Raw genomic sequence first — 22,137 nt, forward strand, 5'->3', positions numbered from 1 at the left:
TAAAAATAACTATAACTTAACCAGATAGAGCATCAGAAAATCTTGCCAAAGTCTAACAGAGTGGAGAAAATCCTTTAATGAACAAGCCATAAGTCTAACAGAAAATATTAATGCAGTTCTAAATACTGATTTAGGTACATTATAGACATGCACAGGGCTTGGAATTAAAACCTTCATTAGAATACCAGATCAATGACTAACTTACTTTGTGATCTTCCTTAGCGAGTTTATCTTCTCATTCACCTCCTCATTGAAAATTATGACTCCTGTCTTTATTAGTTACCTTAAACTCCTTGCTTTTGAACTTTTAAAATCCTATATTGTTATACATCATTGACCATGCACTAAGGGTATAAGGAAATATGTTAGTTTAGGAAAAGATAAGCTGATATTTTTTCTAAGAAAGAAAATAAAATAGTTGTCCTTTGATAATTTAAAATCCATATTTCATTGTATTTTAAACAAAATCTGTGACTACATACACTCTAACACACAGCATGTAATTTAGCACAGTAAAATTGTCTTGTCTAGTGAGCAACGGAAAAGGCATCACAGACCTGTGACAAACAGTTCTTCAAAAGTGGCAAGATTGTGTAAGGACACTGTGGGAGTTTAAGAAGACAAAATATTGAAGTTTCAGTTTTCTAACCAAAATAGAAGATCACTCTTATTTCCTGGGGATGGTTTTCAAAATCAAAGTTTATGCACATATAGACAACACCTCAACATTTCATTTCTGCTGCTCAAAACCTAGAAACATGCTCAGTGAATCATCTCCCTCTGTACCTAGAGCCTGACTCCCTTGAAATGCTGAAGTATTTCACCTGTTACTAGCATTCCCTGCTGCCTCAGATGGAATAGTTGTCATTCTACATTAATTTTGGCATGTATTTTTCAATTTATTAGTATCTTCTCACCAGCTTAAACACCATCAGCTCTCCTTAGTATCAGAGTGGATACCAAATTTTGGCTAGAACCCCAAAACTACCTCAATGCATGTAACATACTATGTCTTGAACTAACAGTCTGAATCAACGACTTAGTGAATATAAAGAGTAAAGTGAAACAGAGGCTAAGTAGGTTTAAGTAAAATGAGTGTCTAAATCCATTTTAGTTATTACATTGAATAATGTGACTGAGCACTAATATAGAAGAGATTTAATTAGTTCATCATTTTGGAGACCAAAAGTCCCAAACAGCAGATGTCTCTGGAATGAGTGCTTGAGTTGCATTCCTTCTTGGTGAATAGTATCTTGGTGTGTATTGAAGAGTTACATGGATGAAAGGAAACAAGGGTGAGAGGGACCAATATTGCTACCATACACCAGCAAGACCTGAACATCATGATGCAGATGAACCAGAAGAGAACGACATTAAAAGCATCTTCATGAAAATGATAGAGGACTTCAAAGAAGACATAAGAAAATCCCTTAAAGAAATGGAAGTAAAAACAAACCAAAAAATACAAGATATCAACAAATCTCTTAAGGAAACAGTTCAAGACCTAAAAACTGAAATACAAACAATAAAGAAAGCACAATCTGAGGGAATGCTGGAATTAGAAAAGCTGGGTAAACAATCAGGAACTACAAATGTAAGCATAACCAACAGAATACAAGAGATGGAAGAGAGAATCTCAGGAGTTGAAGACACACGAGCAGGAAATAGATTCATCAACCAAAGAAAATCTTAAGTCCAACAAATCCCTATCACAAAATATCCAGGAAATATGGGATACCTTGAAAGGACCAAGCCTAAGAATATTAGGTATAGAAGAAGGTGAAGAAATCCAACACAAAGGCCCAGAAAACATATTCAACAAAATCATAGAAGAAAACTTTCCCAACCTAAAGAAAGACATGCCAAAGAAAATACAAGAAGCCTACAGAACACCAAATTGACTGAACCAAAAAAAGGTCTCCTTGCCACATAATAATCAAAATACCCAACATAGACAACAAAGAGATAATATTAAGAGCAGCAAAGGAAAAAGGTCAAGTAACCTATAAGGCAAACCTATCAGAATCACACCTGACTTTTCCATGGAAATTCTGAAAACCAGAAGGTCCTGGATAGATATTCTACCTACACTAAGAGACCATGGATGCCAGTCCAGAATACTATACCCAGCAAAGCTTTCAATCATCATAGATGGAGAAAACAAAATATTCCATGACAGAACCAGAATCGAACAATACATATCCACCAATCCAGCCCTGCAGAAAGTACTGGAAGGAACTGTAACCCAAGGAAGTTAACTACAACCAGAAAAACATAAGCAATAGATAATCCCAACTTACCAACAGCCAAAAGGAAAAAGGGACAGAATCTCCACCATCACCAAATCAAAAACAAACAAGAACGAACAATAATGAATGGTCATTAATATCCATCAACATTAATGGTCTTAAAGACACAGATTAGCAGAATGGATAAGAAGACAGAATCCTTCCTTCTGCTGCATACAAGAAACTCACCTCAACTTCAAAGACAGACGGTACTTAAGAATTAAAGGTTGGGGAAAGATCTTCCAATCAAATGGACCCAAGAAACAAGCGGGGGTAGAAATCCTAATATCCAACAAATTGTACTTTAAACTAAAATCAGTCAAAAGAGATGAAGAAAGTCATTTCCTACTCATCACAGGAGTAATCATCATGATGAAGTCTCAATTCTGAACATTTATGCCCCAAATATAAAGGCATCCTCGTTTGTAAAAGAAACATTACTAAAACTCAAATCACACATAAAACTGCACAGACTTATAGTGGGAGATTTCAACACCCCACTCTCACCACTGGACAGGAACACCAGACAGAAACTCAACAAAGAAACAAAAGAACTAATAGAAGTTATGGCACAATTGCACTTAACAGATATGTATATATATATAGAACATTCCACCCAAATACAAAACAATTTACCTTCTTCTCATCTCCACATGGAGCCTTCTCCAAAATCGAACATATACTTGGCAACATAGCAAACCTCAACAGGTACAAAAAATTGAAATAACCCCTGTGTCTTATCAGACCACCATGCTTTAAAATTAGAATTCAACAACAACAAGAACTACAAAAAAACCTACAAACTCATGGAAATTAAGTAACACCCAATTGCACAATTCATGGGTCCAGGAAGAAACAAAAAAGAAATTAAAGATTTCCTAGAATTCAATGAGAATGCAGACACAACATATCAAAACCTATGGAACACTTTGAAAGCAATGCTAAGAGGCAAGTTCATAGCGCTAAGTGCCCACATGAAGAAACAGGAGAAAAATCACCCTAGAGAATTAACAGCACAACTGAAAGCTTTAGAAAACAAAGAAGCCAATACACTTTGGAGAAGCAGACACCAGGAAATAATCAAATTGAGGGCTGAAATCAATAAAATGGAAACTAGGAGAACAATACAAAAAATCAATATAACAAAAAGTTGGTTCTTTGAGAAAATCAACAAGATAGACAAACCTTTGTCCAAACTTACCAAACAACAAAGAGTGAACATGCAAATTAATAAAATCAGGAATGAAAAGGGGGTCATAACAACAGACACAGAGGAAATCCAGAGAATCATCAGGTCATACTTTGAAAACCTATATTCCTCAAAATTTGAAAATCTAAAGGAAATGGACAATTTTCTGGACAGATTTCACTTACCAAAATTAAATCAAGAACAGATAGGTAACTTAAATAGACCTATAACCTATAATGAAATTGAAGCAGTCATTAGAAGTCTCCCAACCAAAAAAAGCCCAGGGCCAGATGACTTCAGTGCAGAATTCTACCAGAAATTGAAAGCACAACTAATACCAATTCTCCTCAAAGTAATCCACAAAATAGAAGCAGAAGGGTCATTACCAAACTCTTTTGATGAGGCTTCAATAACCTTGATACCCAAGCCACACAAAGACACAACTAAGAAAGAGAACTACAGACCAATATCCCTCATGAACATTGATGCAAAAATTCTCAATAAAATATTGCCAAATCGAATCCAAAAACACATCAGAGAAATCATTCATCCTGATCAAGTAGGCTTCATCCCAGGGATGCAAGGATAGTTCAGCATATGAAAATCCATCAATGTAATCCACCATATAAACAGACTGAGGAAAAAAATCACATGATCATCTCACTAGATGCCGAAAAAGCATTTGACAAAATCCAACAGCCTTTCATGATAAAGGTCTTGGAGAAATCAGGGATAACAGGAACATACTTCAACATAATAAAAGCAATACACAGCAATACGACAGCCAACATCAAATTAAATGGAAAGACACTCAATGCAATTCCTCTAAAATTAGGAACAAGACAAGGCTGTCCACTCTCTCTCCATACCTCTTCAATATTGTCCTTGAAGTTCTAGCTAGAGCAATACGACAACAAAAGGAGATCAAGGGAATACAAATCAGAAAGGAAGAAGTCAAACTCTCACTATTTGCAGATGATATTATAGTCTACATTACTGACCAGAAAAACTCTACCAGAGAACTCCTACAGCTGATAAACATCTTCAGCAAAGTGGCAGGATACAAGATTAACCAAAAAAATCTGTAGCCCTACTATATATGGATGACACATTGGTGGAGAAAGAAATCAGAGAAACATCACCCTTTACAATTTCCACAAACAACATAAAATACCTTGGAGTAACACTAACCAAAAAAGTGAAAGACCTGTACCGTAAGAATTTTGAGTCTCTGAAGAAAGAAATTAAAGAAGATACCAGAAAATGGGAAGATCTCCCATGCTCTTGGATAGATAGGATCAACATAGTAAAAATGGCAATCTTGCCAAAAGCAATCTACAGGTTCAATGCAGTCCCCATCAACATCCCAACACAATTCTTCACTGACCTTCAAAGAACAATTCTCAACTTTATATGGAGAAACAAAAGACCCAGGATAGCCAAAACAACCCTGTACAAAAGAGGAACTTTTGGAGGCATCACCTCCCCTGACTTCAAGCTCTATTACAGAGCTATTGTCCTGAAAACAGCTTGGTATTGGCACAAAAATAGACAGGTAGACCAATGGAATAGAATTGAAAATCCTGATATTAACCCCCACACCTGTGAATACCCAATTTTTGATAAAAAAAATGCAAATTTATATGCTCGAACAAACAGAATATCTTCAAAAAATGGTGCTGGCATAACTGGATGTGGACATGTAGAAGACTACAGAAAGACCCACACCTTTTGCCCTGCACAAAATGGATCAAAGACCTCAATATAAACCCAGCCATACTGAACCTATTAGATGATAAAGTGGAAAATACCCTTGAATTAATTGGTACAGGAGACTGCTTCCTGAACCTAACACCAGTAGCACAGACACTGAGATCAACAATTAATCAATGGGACCTCCTGAAACTGAGAAGCTTCTGAAAGGCAAAGGACACAGTCAGCAAGACAAAATGGCAGCCCACAGACTGGGAAAAGATATTCACCAACTCCACATCTGACAGAGGGCTGATCTCCAAAATATACAAAGAACTCAAGAAGCTGTTCACCAAACAATCCAATTAAAAAATGGGGTACAGAACTAAATAGGCAATTCTCAATAGAGGAATCTAAAATGGCTGAAAGACACATAAGAAACTGTTCAACATCCTTAGCCATCAGCGAAATGCAAATCAAAAAACTCTGAGATACCATCTTACTCCTATCAGAATGGCTAAAATCAAAAACACCAATGAAAGTTTATGCTGGAGAAGATGTGGAGAAAGAGGAACACTCCTCCACTTCTGGTGGGAGTGCCAACTTGTACAGCCCCTTTGGAAATCATTATGGCGACTCCTCAAGAAAATTGGAATGAGTCTACTACATGATCCAGCAATTCCACTCCTAGGCATATACCCAAAAGAAGCACATTCATACAACAAAGACATCTGTTCAACGATGTTCATAGCAGCACTATCTGTAATAGCCAGAAACTGGAAGCAGCCTAGATGCACCTCAACAGAAGAATGGATGGAGAAATTGTGGTACATTTACACAATGGAGTACTACTCAGTAGAAAAAAACAATGGGAACTTGAAATTTTCAGGAAAATGGATGGAACTCGAAGAAACCATTCTGAGCGAGGTAACCCAATCACAAAAAGACAAACATGATATGTACTATCTCATCTGTGCATTTTAGACATAGTGTAAGTGATTACCGTCCTACAATCCATACTGCCAAAGAAACTAGTAAACAAGGAAGACCCAACAAGAGACAAACTTTGTCCCCTGGAGAAGTAGAAAGGGTCACCATCCCCTGAGCAAATTGAGAACATGGGAAGAGGGGGGATGGAGCTAGGAGAGTGAGAATGGAAGAAAAGGAAGGATCCTGAGGTCATGAGGAAGCAGAAATTTTGAGTCAGGTGTAGATTAGAAGAAAGGACATATGATAGGTAGGATTTTAGTTGGGGGGGTGGTAGAGGAGGAAGGGAGGGAGAAGGGAACTGGGATTGTCATGTAATTCAATCTTGTTTGTAATTCAAATACACAAAAAATTAAAAATTAAAAACTTCAAAGGATTCATAAGATGGTAGTTGCTCCTTTGATATTCCAGAGAATATATGATACTCATTGGTAAGTAAACCAGTAAACAGCTACACTGTGCTTCAGAGCCCTGGGTCTATTGGTGGAAAATGGTATAAACATATTATGCATTTATTTTTCTATCCTTTTTCTGTGAAAATACTATTTTCAGTTACATCTTGTCTCCATAAAATAAAAACTAAACTTTGAACTATCTTAAAATATATATTGCAAGTATGGTATTGATGCTTACTAATTATTTGTTAAACAGGATAATAAGTGACTTAATTGAACTGAGGGTTTGACATTGCTCTTCAGTAATTAGAAAAAGAAATAAGACCTATGTACGTGTGTGTGAATTCAACCGAAATAATGCTGTGTGGGACTTTTCCTGGGGAAATTTGCACTCCAGACACAGAACCAATGACAATAGAAGCAAATGTTTCAGCCAAGTACCTGAAGAACCACTGAGTGTTTTTGGCTTACTTACCAGATTGCAGTTACCCTACAGGGGCATGGGTGACTCAAGTGCAGGTGCATAGTGCAAAATATTACCCACCATGTGTCACTACTCATGAAACATGAGACTCTCCAGTCCCAAAATTTCTGCAGAATGTACAGACAGATCAGCATGCTGAAGAGTCTCCTCCAGGAAGCTTGGCTGATTGGAAAGACTTCCTAACACTTAATTACTGCTTTATTACCTTAGGGAGGGAGCCTCCTCGGAATCTTATTTCAGCTTTCCCAGACAGGGTAGCTTGTCTACTTCTTGAGTCTCATGAAGCTTCCTCTTCTCTTTGGTTCAACTCTATGGATTGGATGTTTCTTTAGCATCATTGCTTTTCATACTTATAATTAGTCCACTCACATAATGGAGCCTCTGAGCACTTGGCAGGGAGTAGAAGTGATTTCATTTGCATTCACACACCATGTTGTGGTTTATTCCATGCACCCCACTTGGCATTCTGTGCTGACATTTTCTGCAGATTATACATTTCTTTCACAATATGTACCACAATATGACATGCTACAAAAAGGCTACAATTATTTTGTAATTGGCTCCAAATATATATGGGGTCACCAGATAGTTTTTTGAAGAAATAAAACAAGTCAAACATACTACTCTTATTTTAACTATCTGTAGTTTTTGGAACCTTTAGGAAATAATCAAAAAATTCAACTTTGTGGAACATTTTTCAATAGAAAGCACTTAATAATAATAGATTTAAAAAACAGGAATTAATTTCACTCTGGCCACCCATCCCTAGCCTTTCTTTTCAATGTTTCTTCAACCACCCTTCTGACTGTTTTACATTGACTATCCATAATCTGTCTTTAGCCTTTTACATTCTCTTCTTATCCAAGTTTATCTAGTCACTAGTGAAACTCCCTGGTAATCGTTCCAATTTCTTTGGTTCAGATTGTCAGGTCTCAAACCTGGGACAAGTGGCTAACTGAGGTGCCTATTAACATATCAAAGCGGACCCTGGCCACCAAGTTCTCCCAGCATCCCTCAGTACCTATTAGAGTCATCCTGGCTGGCAAACCCTGCTCACTACCCTAAAGTCTCCAGCCCACGGCCTGGGCTGGGCTTCTCTTCTTCCTGTTACACTTCCACGCATAACCCAGCCTTTTTGGCCACGCTGGTCCTTCTGGGTCCATCTTTGCTACTGCTCTTGGCTCCTGCTCTCTCCTCTCTCCTCCATGGCCTGGCTCAGTATGCCAGTCATGTTCACTCTGGACTCTTCCAGATGTCTCTGCCCATGTTCTCCCTTACATCTAAAAAAAAAAAAAAAAAAAAAAAAATTCAACTCCTTCAGAGTGGTCATGTCCTCCTTTAATTTTATTTTCATTAATATATCACCGTTTGCTTCTCTGGCCTTTCTATCTCACTGCCCACTGGGTAACCCTGTCTTTTTTCTTTTCTTTTTAATTTTAAATTAGAAACAAGCTTGTTTCACATGTCAATCCCAGTTCCCTCTCCCTCCCTTCCTCTCCTGCCCCGCCTCACCGACCCCCCTACCCCACCCCCTATCCGCTCCACAAGGATGGTGAGGCATTCCATGGGGGAATCTTAAAAGTCTGTCATATCATTTGGAGCAGAGCCTAGACCCTCCCCTGTGTGTCTAGGCTGAAGGAGTATCCCTCTATGTGGAATGGGCTCCCAAAGTCCATTTGTGTACTAGGGATAAATACTGACCCACTACCAGAGGCCCCATAGATTAAGCAGACCTCTAAACTGACATCCACATTCAGAGGGTCTGGGACAGTCCTATGCTTGTTTCCCAGCATAGGACTGGGGTCCATGAGCTCTGGGGTCCATGAGCTCTCCCTTGTTCGAGTCAGCTGTTTCTGTGGGTTTCTCCAGCCTGGTCTTGACCCCTTTGCTCATCACTCCTCCCTCTCTGCAACTGAATTACAGAGTTCAGCTCAGTGTTTAGTTGTGGGTGTCTGCTTCTGCTTTCCTCAGCTACTGGATGAAGGCTCTAGGATGGCACTTAAGGTAGTCATCAATCTCATTATCAGAGAAGGGCATTTCAGGTAGCCTCTCCACTAATGCTTAGATTGTTAGTTGGGGTCAGATTTGTAGAACTCTGGACATTTCCCTAGTGCCAGATTTTTCTTTAAACTTACATTGGCTCACTCTATTATGGTATCTCTTTTCTGGGCAGCCCTGTCTTAACATACCCATCTCACAGCAAATAAAACACATTCAAATGCTGAGGAAACAGGTCCTCAGAAGCTCCAATGTGGCCAGTGACATCCTTCCTGACTGTATTCCATAACTTTTGTTTCCATCACATTTGATACCTAATCACTCATTAAGTCTTTTCAAAGGATTCCTAAATATTTCTAAATTTAATCTTTTTATTCTTAAAGTACTTTGACTCAGGTACTCCTTATTCCTAGGCTTTTACAATACCATCTTTAATGCTTGTATCTACTTTTTGGGTTAACAATTTATAATTCAACTCCCTACAGTGATCCTTCTAAAATCTAAGTAGTTTAATCACTATCTTCCTGTCAGTCATCCAACAGCTCCCATTAGCTATATGGTAACATCTAAGTGGGACATCATTTTGTCTTGATCATTCACTGTAGTCTTACCTCCTAATCCTTCTCAATCTGTATTTCCTCATCTTGTTATTGATAGACTTCCTTCCTTTTGTGTTCAGTCCTCCTGAAGCTCTGGGGAAATGTTGCGCATATGCTAAGATTGCTTAGTTTCTACATTGGGAGAAGAGATGGGCCTCTTATTGTCACATGATTCCATCTATGCAGTTCTGTTATGATGTCACACTATTGTAAGATTACTTGTGTATTTCTCACCAGACCAGAAATATTTAGCTTCATGTGCTACCTGGCAGAGAGCATCTGCTCAATCAATACCTCAAAATAGTCATGTGCTTGTTTTCAGGGTCCATTAGCACTTACTTTCTGTACCACATGTATCTTATTGTTTTTGCTCAAGAATAAATTAGTCTTATTTTTACATATATATTCATGTATAAGTGGCTTCTGAATAAGTACCCACACCAGGTATTTTTTCTTATCTGTGCATCTCCTAAACTGTTGGTTTGTTGGCAAATTAAAAATAATTGTGGTACTGTGAATTTTGAAACTGAATTTACTTTGTTCTTTGCTTTGACACTAAAGAAATTTAATGTCTAATACATGACTGCCTCCAAAGAGTTATCAGAAACTTACATCAAGGACTTGTATGTGAATTGTAAATTTGTTTCATTGTTTCCTTTGTCTTTTATTGGGTATTCAAATCAATTTATCTTTTTATAGAATGTTTTTAAAAATATATTTGTTTATTTAATTTTTACTTCTCAAGTACCTCAAAATGGTTCATGTTATACTATGCAAACTGTCATATCTTAATTTTTTGGGAACATGTTTTTGAATAATATAATCATTTTTTCATTTCCTTGAATTATTCATAATGCATGCTTACTTTAATTCTTCACCAGTTAATTAATTACTGATTATTCTTATTTTGCTGTCTCCTAGAAAGATCTATACTATACTTGGTATTACTAAATGTGTTGAGATAAATGTAGTGTCACTGCTTTGTATGCAACACAAATAGCCTTCAGTTTCTGTGTGTCTACCATGGAAATCAAGAGGGCTGTATTCTACTGGATGACAAAAAGCATTGTTGAAAATATTTATAACATTTTTAAGTAGGACATTTTTCTTAAAATTCTTTATCTTATTGATAATTGTATTGCATAGTCAATGTATAATAATTTGTTGAACCTATGTCTTAGTTTTTTCTGTTGCTGTGATATGTAAAGCTTTATTTCATCTTAATTTCCACAAAATAGTTCATTGCTGAGGAAACTTAAGCAAGAATGTGAAGGCAGGAACTGAAGCAGAGACCTGGGGATGCTCCACTCAGGTCTGCTCATATTCAGCTTCCTTGTTTATGCATCCTACGGGAGGCACTGCCCACAGTGGCTGGACACTCCTATATCACACATTACTCAAGGAAATACCCCCCCACTGCCTTGCATACAGGCCAGAATAATGGTGGAATTTTCTCAGTTGAGATTCTTCTTCCCAGTTGTGCCAAATTGAGAAAAAAACAGTAAACAGAAAAAAACAAAAACAAAAATCTAATAAGGATACTATGTATGACCTTTACAAAGAATCATATTTCAAAGCTAAAAATTAAACTAATAATTCTATAAGCTTAGGCAGTTATAAAATTAATTATAAAATATAACCTAGGGAGACATATAAACCAATTTTAAATTATGAAAATATGTATATGTACTTTGCTTTGTCAGTTAAGTTATTTGAACTAATTTTACAGATAAGAACTACTAGAAAACCTTTGTAAGTTATTGTTTTAAAATATATGAGCAGAGAACTACAAAGGCAAGGTTCCTAGAGAAAAAAATCCAGTATAGCAAGCAGTATTTTACCCCTCTAGGAACATTAGTTCATCAGCAGTAGTTCACCAGCTGATGAAGTAAACTGAGCTCCCAGCAACAATGTAAGTTTAAGATGATGAACTCTTGCACACAGAGCTGTCCAAGGAGAGGTGCCCCTGCCCCAGGATTTATACTGAAGTTCCCAATGGCTGTGGGTGAAGAGTTAGCATGTACAGAAAAACCTAGGCCTTATCAGGATTGAGGCTCCTTCTAAAATCACTTCAATACAATTGGATTAAGGTTAGGTAATAGTCCTTTTGCCTCAGCTGTCTGGCAGACACAAATGTAAATTTTATTTTGGAAAAAGATAACTTTATTTTAGACCTCAAATTGCCTTAGTAATTTTTCAAATGCAGCAGCTGGCACTGAATTTTAAAGATTAGGTACACAGAGAGACAAAACAATGTTATCAAAACCTGGAAAGAAACAACAGGCAATATAACAACATGCATCCAATGATATTTTAGACACAGGCTATTTAAAGCATAAAAGATAACAATGCCATATCCAACATTAAAACATGTAAAAGTTAAAAATAAAACAATAATTTCTCAAAATGAAGCATGGTTTGGCAAATACTTATAGTATAGGGATGAGCTATAATACTCATTTAAAACAGATACTGAGAGTTAAGGGAACTTATTATAATAAACAATAATAGCTGAAAATAAGGGGCTGTGAATAAAATTCAAACAAGGAGAAAAATAGGAGTACAAAAAAAATGGTGGTCAGAAAAGAAGTAGAGATTGTTTGGACAAAATAAGAACAATGGCTAAATACGTGATTATTAAAAAGAAACAGTTTAACTATAAAAACATAGATATTATATTCAAGAATTGTGGGGAAATATTAAGTCTAAGAAAGGCACGGTTATAGTAATAAGATAAAGCAGATAAATGGTATACTAGAGATATCATTCTATACTACTGAAAGATTATATTCATCCAGAAAGCCTATAAATTCTGTCAAGACCCAGCACAGACAGCCTGATTGCTTTTCTTTTAAGAGTTCTTTGAGGGTCGTATCATGTCTTGTCTACCAGTCCTTCTCCCTCCTCCACCACTCCCATGCTACCGGGTATTGTAGAATAATCTTTTCATACACTGTGGAGAAGTGCCACTCTGATTGCTTCAATAAAAAGCTAAATGGCTGATAACTTGGCACAATTTCCAGGCACAAAAGATGCTGGGAAGAAGAAGGGCGGAGTTGTGAGGAGACTCCGAGGAAGCATGCCATATAGGGGGTGATGCAACAAGCCATGAGCCTAACAGCAGCACATAAATTAATAAAAATGGGTTAATTTAAGTTATAAGAGCTTGTTAGAAACAAGTTTAAGCTACAAGATGAGCTTTCATAACTAATAAGAAGTCTCTGTGTCATAATTTGAGGACTGGCTGATAGGACAGAGAAAGGCACTACAGTCAGGAACCCCACAAGCTATCTGGAGAAGATCAATGTGAGGTGAAGAATCAAACAAGGTGGTACCATCTTTGCAGGCATTGCATCAAAAAAACTTTCAGAGTCTGACCTCATGGTTTATTCTTTTTACACACTTAAACACACTAAAACTTTGGAAACTTTTAAGCAAGGCTACATAGAAAATCCCTAGCAAAGTCCCTGTGACCTTTGCAATAAGAATGAATTCCATTGGCTGATAAACAGAACTCAGGGCTAGAGCCTAGAGGAAGAATTTGTAATAAGCATAAGGATGGATTCTATTGATGGAGGATGCAGAGTACATGGGGCCTCTTCCATAGGGGTGGGTTCTATTCACAGAGACAAAGCTCAGGATTAGGGCCTCAACAATCAGGATATTGGGAGATTCAGGTGGAGGCTGGCTCCTAATAGGACAGCAAAGGATCACTTGGTGTTGGACCACTTTCACTGACATTCAAGGTGACCAGGCTTCATCCCTTTTCTTAGGTGAAGAAAATGGTCCCCTGTGATGACAATCTTGGTTTTTCCAGTGCTTAATCTAAGCTGTGCTTCCTACACCATGCCTTCCCCAATTCCTCTCAAATTCACAGAGGCTCCCCCAGTACATACCGCTTTTGTCCTGTGTCATGGGGACTCTGTAGTTTTGGATCTGTTGGTTCATCCCCTTCTCAAGCTGTAACAGTTCATAGATGAAGTGGATGTTGGGGTGGGCCCACTCACAGCCTCAGTCCTGGGCCTGGGTGGCAGATGGACTGGTCAGCCTGCAAGCTTCCCCCCATTGTCCCCACCAAACATCACTCCCCAGCACTGCCTCTGGCAGCCTACCCAAAGCATCCTGCAGCAAGGAGTGGGGCCAGTCTTCCTCCTCTCAGGCTCTCTGGTCTGGTTCACTCACACTTGCACCATACTTGGCCCAATTCAGTGGGCCAGCCCCACTGAATTGAGATTCTCTCTCCCAATTACAGCTCTAGTGTTCTGCCCAGGTGAGGTACAAACCTGAGGTGAAAAGTGGGGCCATCTTTCTTGAGTGTGTGGGACTAGCTCTTCTGCTATAGTGTGCAGCAAATGTCAGGGCTGGTGAGGGGCCTGGCCAGTTTAGCATGGCCCTTAGATTCCAACACATACAACCATGGGCTATGATTCCTAGTGGTAATAAGGGTCATAGACATCAACACAAACCCCAGCTGCAGCAGGACTATGGGCTTCAGCAGCAACACAGGTCCAGATGTCCCCATGGCTCCAGTGGCAGCACAGGCCACCTAGATCAGTATGGTCCTGGCAGCAAAATGGCCCTTGGACACCAACATGGTTTCAGGTGGCTGACCAGACCCTGGGTATTCACAGAACCCTTTGTGGTGACAGGAGTCATGGAATATCACTCTAGACTCCAGCTACTGCAGGGCCATGGACCCAGACATGGCCCTCAGCAGCAACACTGGCCCGGAGTCTTCATGGCCCCAGAAGCACAGGCTCCCTGGATCAGTATGACTTTAACAGAAGCATGGCTCTCAGATACCAACATGGTCTTGGGTGGCTGACCACACCCTGGGCATCTACCCTTGATGCCAACAGGAGCTATGAACATCAACTCAGACCCTGGCTGCTGTAGGTCACAGACCCTATGGCCCTCAGCAAGAGCCTTAGCTCAGACAACACCATGGTTCTGGGCAACAGTGCTGGCCATTAAGATCAGCTTAGCCCTGGCATTGGCATGGCCCTTAGGCACCCACATGGCCATAGGTTGTGGCCTAGATCCATGGCATCTGTGTGGCCTTTGATGGCAATATGGGCTACAGACATAAACATATACCCAGGCTGTGTTAGGCCCACGAACCCAGACATGGTCTTAGGAAGCAGCCTGGGTTGGATGGGATGCCACTATGGCCCCAGGTGGCAGTGCTAGCCATTCAAATACACATGACCCCTGTGGTAGTGTGTCCCTCAATACCAACAAGGCCTCAGGTACAGATCTCCAGAATCAGGAGCCATGGATATCAATTCATACCCTCACTGTGGCAGGGCCATGGACCCAGACATGACCCTCTGCAGCAGCCCTGGCCCTGGAAACACCATGGCTCCATGTGACATTCCTGAGACACCAACATAATCTCAGGTTGCAGTTTAGACCCTGTGCATCTGTGTGACCTTTGGTGGCAACATGGGCCATTAGACATTAACACAGACCCCAACTGTGGTAGAATCACCGACCCAGTTATGGAACTCAACAATAGCCGAGGCCCAGATGTTATCATGGTCCAAGAAAAGTGCTGGCCACTCAGATCAGCACGGCCCCTGTGTCAGTGTGGCCCTTGGATACTAACATGGCTCCAGGTGATAGCCCACACTACAGGCCCCTGTTCCACCTTCAGTGGCAACAGGGGCTATAGACTTCATCTCGGGTCCCCTGGGCTACTTCATGGCCTCCGATCAAGACTTGGCTCATGGCTAATAGCTCAGGCCTGAACATCATCTTGAGCTCAGGATGCAGCCAGGCTATTCATGTTAGCCTGTTCCTTAGCAACTTCACCTCTTCAGATCTCTCTCTCTCTCCCCAACTCCTGAACCTTTATGTCTCTTTCTTGTTTTTTGTTTTGTTTTGTTTTGTTTGTTGAGACAGGGTTTCTCTGTGTAACTTTGGAGCCTATCCTGGAACTCGCTCTGAAGACCAGGCTGGCCTCGAACTCACAGAGATCTGCCTGCCTCTGCCTCCTGAGTGCTGGGATTAAAGGCGTGAGCCACCAACGCCTGGCTGTATGTCTCTTTCTTCCACCTCCTGACCCTGTACTCACTCTACCATAATGGGGCCTATTTCATAAGAGATACCATACCTGACTCCCCATGCTTCTTTGGTGATAACCCTGTGACATGTGACACAGCATGGAAGCTCAAAAAGTATCTGTTAGCAAATGCCTGGGAGATGGGCTGCTATAAGAAAAGGACAAGAGCGCTGTCTGCTTGTCTCCACACTATTCACCTGATAATTACACATTGCAGGTATCTGGTAAGAATGAATCTGGCAGCTTAGATTAAAAAAAATAAAAGGTTTGGCTTACAAAAATGAAGACCAAGTTCCAAGGAAGAAGAAGCCTAAGAATAGGAATATAAAAATTTCCAGCACTCTGAGAAAGCAGGGGCAAATGGATCAGTGAGATCTCAACACACACACACACACACACACACACACACACACACACACACACACACACACACACACACACATCTGGGAACTGGAGAGATGGATAAGCAGTAAAAAACACACAATGCTTTTACAGAAGACCCAGAATCTACACGAAAGAGCGCTCAACTGCCAAATTTCCTCCAGCAAAGAAATTAGTACATTCCTTTCAAATGTAACTTCAGGAAAGGGGCAGGAAAGAGCCAGATTTTTTGCCAAAATAACAGGAATGATCTATAATTCAGTTGCTGTTGAAGTTCTTGTTTCCCCTGAAGCCTCTTTAGCTGGGCTTCTACAGTCTGATTTTTTTCTCAGCATTCCTTTCTTTAAGGTTCCTACAAGGACAGTCTATTAAGCCCTGCACGCTGCAATCACTGATTTTCTAGTTCAAACTCCGTTTTCTACATTCCTCCAAAAAAACCCCAAAACAAACAAACAAACAAACAAAAAACCCAACATGGTCAAGTTCTTTATAGCAACAACCCACTTTCTAGTGGCAGCTTCAGTGTTACTCTGATTAAACACCATGACCAAACAACTTATAGAAAGAACATTTTTTTTTTTTGGTGTACTATTCCAGAGGGATGAGTTCATCATGACAAGGAGACGTATCTGGAAGCATTTGGTATGGCAGAAAGCATATGAAGCTAAGAGCTCATATCTTCAAATACAAGAATGAAGTGGGGTAGAGAATGGAAGTGGGGTGAAGCCATTTAATCTCCAAACCTGCTCCCAGTGAAGTTTTCCTCTAGCAAGGCTGGACCCCTAACCTCTACAAATAGTTTGACCCATTGGGAAACAAGAGTGTTGAACTCATTTCTCAATCACACAACTATAGCATCACTGCACTTTTAGCTGTCCTACTTCTTTGTGACTTCAGATGTTCCTCCAGTCTTTCTCTATCTGAAGTGGTCTTTGTTATTCTGCCTCTTCCCATTCACTAAATCACATAGAGGCAATTCTTTATCCTTCATTGTAACTAGACAGAAAGAAAATGGCTTCTAGTGGACAAATTTCAATAAAGCTGTACACAAAAAATAGTGGTAAATTATGTAGTCCTGGAGTCAGGCTAAATTCTACATATAGGAATTTAAACTAAGAAAACACATCCATAAAGTTGGATGCCAATAATCTCATTGTATAAAAATAGAAGTAACTGTATAAACAGAACACTCAATAAATGCATGTTTTTACATAAATTATGACATGTGTAAACACTAAATACAATGCAGCAAAAATTTTATTACTTATTTGATTGAGAAATAGACATGATTTATATTAAACATAAGAAAAAGTTATAGTACTAAAATATCTGTGAGTCTATACCTAAATGCAAATACAGCTGCATGGATAATCTTTATTTCTACTTATACTGTATTTGCCATTTTTATACAGTGGATATATGGTACTAATATAAAAAATTATCCCAATGTGAAAAAGCAAATCAATAATGTGCTTTGATTATGCCTATGCTGCAGATACAAGGAAAACATTTGCATCTGTGCTTGTATTTATGAAATCAAGGCAACACTTAAGAGTGATATTTAAATTAACGTGGAAATAAAAACTTCTTTAAGTGGTATAATACAAAGCTCATTTACATTTCAATGTTAGGACTTGAGATAGTAAAGAAATTTTATTTAATCAATATGACTTTTCTCTATTCCCAGATTTTATTGCACTGTAATAGGAATATACTACCACAAGTATATGAGTATATGGTTGGGAGAGACATGAAAGTAATATAAAATGATTACATTCTCATAGGAAAACAAAATAAGTTGATAGTTCAAGAATGGTATCTGTTAAACTCTGTCAAGGTGCTATAATGGACATTCTCTCTCTCTCAATACTGTAAGCTTAACATTTTGTAAAATATTCCACATAGACTGGTTTAGTCAGCATGGTGGATTGTTTTGCTATGATATGAGGGAGGAGAATGAAGATCAGAGATGATGGTTGTCTAGGGAAAGCTCATAGAGACAGTGCATAGCAAAACCAGCAAGCAGACCTAACCTACCTGACTCCAGGTTTTGCTATGCTTCCTTATTTTCCTGATTTTCTCATAGATTAAATGCAAAAAAGGGGATTTTCCTTCCTGAACAAGAGTTAAAGCATTTATATTAATAGCTAAAAAGCTTTTTAAATTAAATATATACTGATAGGTATGTTATATTATATCTGTCTCTGTTATCTATTTCAGAATCTGTTGTTAATTTGAGTATAATTCATCTATAGCAGAAAGAAACAATCCTAGGTCATATGTCAAATTTTGAATATTGTATCTCAGCAAATGAGCTCTTTATTTTCACTGTACTCTGAGGTAACACTAGCAAAGTTGTAGCATCAGGAATTAAGAGCACAGGAAAGGCAGTAGAATTCAGGGTGCATGTCTATCCTGTTGGAAAAAGATTTCTTTTTATATACTAATTCCAGTTGCCCCTCCCTCCCCTCTTCCTACTCTCCCCAGCTTCCTCTCATCTCACATCACATCTGCTCCTCAGAGAGGGTAAGGCTTCCCATGGGGAGTCAAAGAATTCTGGCCCATCACCACATTCAGGCATGACCACCCCATTCCCCAGTCTACGCTGAGCAAGGTGTCTCTCCATAGGAAAGGGGCTCCAAAAAGCCAGTTCATTGATTAGGGATAGCTTGTCCCACTGCCAGTGGCCCCCACAAACTTTGGCAAAAATTTTAATAGAGAAGAAACCTCAGGCCCAAAATATGACTTTAGCAAATAATCCTTTTATCACCAAGGTACTATGTTTCTTTGAAACAACAAACATAGTTTGCTTGTAACATGTGTTAAAAAGTGATGTCCTATTTTCTATTCAGAAACTTAGAATGAGTACAAGGTGTAACTTTTTGTATACATATAATTAAAAGCACATCTTTGGTCATTGGAAGATAAGAAAATCTAGTAAGCAAACTAGAGGTGCACACTCCTGTGGGAATTCTGGTCCTGAATTAGGCATTCTTTCTAGTTTATCCCAGGGCTGCTTTTAGAAATGGTTCAGAGGATCTCAATATGCCTGCATCCCACAGCAAGGAATCAGGGGCCTCTTGTTTATCATTACCGGATCTGAGGACAGCAAATCATAATGATGGCACTCTTTGTAAATGTGCAATTAAAGTCTTAAGAATAAATAAACATTCTGCAGCCTATAGTTTGCTTTACAATGTCAAAAATCTTCTCAGGTCATCTGATATCTCACTCTAAGTTTAAATCTAAGATTAGCTAGCATTCTTTAGGAAAAATTCATAAAACTCATATTCAATACTATTGAGAAGTTGTCATTCAACTGTTTGTGCATTTAAATAATTTAAAAAAAATTAGCCAAGCAGTAGTGCACTTTGGTCCTAGAGGCAGAGGCAGGCAGATCTCTGTAAATTTGAGGCCAGCCTGGTCTACAGAGTGAGTGCCAGTACAGGCTCCAAAGCTACAGAGAAACCCTGTATTGAAAAACAAAAGAAACAAAAATTTTTAAACTCATTTAACATTTACTTTAAAAAACATAAAGAATATTCAAAGAACAACAAAAATATTTTCCTAAAAGAAAAAATCCCCATCAAAATCCCAACACAGTTTTTCACAGACATTGAAAGAACAATACTCAACTTTATATGGAAAAATAAAAAACCCAAGATAGCCAAAACAACTCTTTACAATAAAGGATCTTCTGGAGGCATCACCATCCCTGACTTCAAGCTCTACTATAGAGCCATAGTTCTGAAAACAGCTTGGTATTGGCACAAAAGTAGACAGATAGACCAATGGAATCGAATTGAAAACCCTGATATTTACCCACACACCTATGAATACTTTATTTTTGACAAAGGTGCTAAATCTATACAATGGGAAAAAATAGCATCTTCAACAAATGGTGCTGGTACAATGGGATTCGGACATGCAAAAAATTGCAGATAGATCCATACCTGTCACCATGCACAAAACTTAACTGCAAATGGATCAAAGATCTCAGCATAAATCCAGCCACACTGAATCTTCTAGAAGAGAAAGTGGGAATTACCCTTGAACAAATTGGCACAGGAGACCGCTTCCTGAACATTATGCCAGTAGCACAGACATTGAGGTCTGTAATTAATAAATAGGACCTCCTGAAACTGAGAAGCTTCTGCAAGGCAAAGGAAACAGTCAGTAGGACAAAATGACCCCCCACAGAATGGGAAAAGATCTTCACTGATCCCACATCTGACAGAGGACTGATTTCCAAAATATATAAGGAGCTCAAGAAGCTAGCCACCAAAACACCAAACAATGAAATTAAAAAGTGGGGTGCAGAACTAAATAGAGAATTCTCAACAGAGGAATCTGAAATGGCTGAAAGGCACTTAAGAAAGTGCTCAAAATCATTGGCCATCAAAGAAATGCAACTCAAAACAACTCTGAGATACCACCTCACACCTGTCCGGATGGCTAAAATAAAAAATACCAATGACAACCTTTGCTGGAGAGGATGTGGAGAAAAAGGAACACTCCTCCATTGCTGGTGGGAGTGCGATCTTGTAACACCACTCTGGAAATCAGTATGGCGGTTGCTCAGAAAAATGGGAATCAATCTACCTCAAGATCCAGCCATTCCTCTCTTGGGTGTATACCCAAATAGTGCCTGTTCATACAACAAGGACATGTGTTCAACCACGTTCATAGCAGCATTGTTTGTAATAGCCAGAACCTGGAAGCAACCTAGATACCCCTCAACTGAAGAATGGATTGAGAAAATGTGGTACATTTATACAATGGAGTACTACTCAGCAGAAAAAAGCAATGGAATCTTGAAATTCGCAGGCAAATGGATGCAACTAGAAGAAACCATCCTGAGTGAGGTAATCCAGTCACAAAAAGACAAACATGGTATGTACTCACTCATATATGAATTTTAGACATAGAGCAAAGGATTACCAGCCTATAATCCTCTTCACCAATGAAACTAGGAAACATGAAGGACTCTAAGGGATAAATGGTCCCCAGGAATGGAAGTGGCATGAACTCCTGAACTAATTGGGAGCATGAGGGTAGGGGAGAGGGAGCTGCTACAATAAGAGCAAGAGAAGAGGAGTACAGGAGAGGAAATGGAGGGGCAGAAATATTGAGTTGGGGGAAGAATAGAGGAGAGAGAGCAGGATGAGTGATACCATATCAGAGGGAGCCACTATAGGTCTGAGAAGAGATCTGGAACCAGGGAGATCTCCAGAGACCTACAAGGATGACACGAACTGACAATCCAGGCAATGATGGAGAGGATAACCTAAAAGCCCTTCCCCTAAAATGAGATTGATGACTTCTCTTTATGCCATCCTAGAGCCCTCATCTAGTGGCTAATGGAAGCAGAGACAGACATCCACAGATATACATTGAGCTGAAATAGGGAACTTAGTTGAAGAGAGGGAGGAATGAAGAGCGAAGGAGTCTGTACCAGGTTGGAGAAACCCACAGGAACAGTTGGCCTGAACAAGGGAGAGCACATCGACCCCAGATGCTGTCAGGGAGGCCAGTACAAGACTGATCCAGATCCCTGAACATGGATGTCAATAAGGAGGCCTCTGCACTCCAGGGAGCCTCTGGTAGTGGATTAGTATTTTTCCCTGGTGCAAGAAGGGTCTTTGAGAGCCCATCCCACATGAAGGGTTACACTCTGGCCCTGGACACATGGGGAAGGGCCCAGGACCAGCACAGGAAGATTTGGTAGACTTTGCAGAGCCCCCGTTGAGGGCCCTACCCTGCCTGAGGAGTGGTGGGTGGATGGAGTGGGGGATAGGCTGGGTATTGGGGAGGAGGGATGGGGGTGAGAGGAGGGAGAGGGAGAAAGGACTTACATGTGAAACAAGCTTGTTCCCTAACTAGAACTAATAAATAAATTTTAAAAAAAAAGAAAAAAAGAATCGAAATGCAGGGAATGTTTCCTTGCTGTGGTGTCTGTTTCATAGGTTGATTGACACATAATCACTTTCCTGACTTGCTTAGACCCAATGTCTCCCATGAGACCAGTGCATTAAGTTTGCAGTTTCCCAGAATCCAAAA

This window comes from Cricetulus griseus, chromosome 2, assembly GCF_003668045.3.
Source record: "Cricetulus griseus strain 17A/GY chromosome 2, alternate assembly CriGri-PICRH-1.0, whole genome shotgun sequence".
Lineage (NCBI taxonomy): Eukaryota > Metazoa > Chordata > Mammalia > Rodentia > Cricetidae > Cricetulus > Cricetulus griseus.